Consider the following 1,712-nt stretch of genomic DNA (forward strand, 5'->3'; position numbering starts at 1 on the left):
CCTGTATTCTGCTCCCCTGGCTGCCTACTGCCCTTCTGAAGCCCTAACATCCTTGGTGGGACCTTGGTAAAATATTTCTTTTCTTTTCCTTTATTTTTTCCCAAACAAGTACCATAGTACTGTTCAGGAATGAGAATGGCTACTCTGCTCGGTTCCCCTATCCCTCACTCCTGCCCATTTCCACCCCCGCCCCCTCCACTAAAGGATAGAGTAATTTTTCTCAACACTGAAAATCAACTGGAAAAAAAAATCTAATAGGAAACTGATTAAAGCAGATGAGGAGGAAAAGATTTTAAATGGCTGCAGAGCAGTGTGCCCACACATGGCTGGTTTTCCATGAGCAGTTTTACTTCCCTCTTCTGCAGGAACCGCCTTTCCTTTGCAAAATCCTTCCAGGTGGGTTGAGCCCTGTTTCTGAGTGCCTCTGAACTAATGCACATGCTTGTTTAGTGGTCGCCGCGCCTGTCCCCTTGACTGGATTCGAATGCCTTCATACTTGAAAAGGATCTCTTTAAATGTTCTCAATCTGTTTTCCCAACAGGTTTGTAGTAGCATGAGCTCGTGGGGTGGGGGAGAAGTTTAAGCAAACTTTGTACAGTTTGATTCTCACTGTAAGTTCAAAACCAACAAAATAGTTCAGATCTGAGCAAAAGAGAAATGCCATCCTTTCGATGTTGTACAGTAAGTGTGCGTCACAGTCTTGTCGGTCAGAAAAACACAGGCATTGCCAGCATGTAACCATATGTGTGGTCAGTTACAAGGGTTGGGTACTTGATGCCTTTTCTAACACATCTATTTTCCTTCCATTTTACTTGCCGCTTCCTTTTCGTGACCAACCCTCCATCATGCCCATTCTAACCCACCACCCTGCATGGTCCAATTCACAAATTAAAGTGTTTCTGCCTGGAGTTATATGTTCCACTGGATGACAGGGGTTCCCCGCTAGAGTTCATGTAGCTGAAATATCCAGATGGTTGTCATAATTCTTCACTTGACTTTTCAGTGTGCCTGGCTATTCTTTCTCATTTCATCCATCATCAAAACATTTTTGAAAGTCATCTGTTCTACACCAGAGTTAGAAATTACACTTGAACTCAGAGAGCAAGTTTTTCAAAACAAATGTGGGCTGAAATAAGAAAATTAACATTTAAAATGTTTGCCTTTTCTATATGAGTAGGCTTATTAAAGTTTTTGAACAAATATTTATCAAACACTTATTATGTGCCAGACATTTTTCTCAGCACTTAGCATATCTCAGTGAACAAAATGAAGCCCCTAACACTGTGAGAACTTACATTTCAGATGGGACTGCTGAGAATAAACACAAATGTAATAAATAAATAAATTACATAGCTTGTTAAGAAGCTTCCCATGTGATACAGGAAACTTTCCCATACATGATATGGGGGGAAAAATGAGAAAACATGGTAAAGAGGATCAGAAGAACAGGAGGTGTTGAAGGTGCAGTATAAAATTAGGGTGCTGGGGGGGCAGTCTTTATTGAGAAGGTGACATGTGCATAAAGATTAGAAAGGTTTTTCAGGCAAAAGTCACAGCCACGGCAAAGGTCCTGAGGTGGGAGTTTGCCGGGCATGTTTGAGGAACAGCAAGGAGACCAGTGTGGCTGGAGGGGAGTGAATTTAGGGGAGAGAAGGAGAAAAAGAAGGCTCAGCTAGGGAACTGGGGTCAGAACACATAGCGCCCAGAAGACC

Source organism: Monodon monoceros, unplaced genomic scaffold (genome assembly GCF_005190385.1).
Source record: "Monodon monoceros isolate NGI ecotype Baffin Bay Population unplaced genomic scaffold, NGI_Narwhal_1 Super_Scaffold_2, whole genome shotgun sequence".
NCBI classification, from domain to species: domain Eukaryota; kingdom Metazoa; phylum Chordata; class Mammalia; order Artiodactyla; family Monodontidae; genus Monodon; species Monodon monoceros.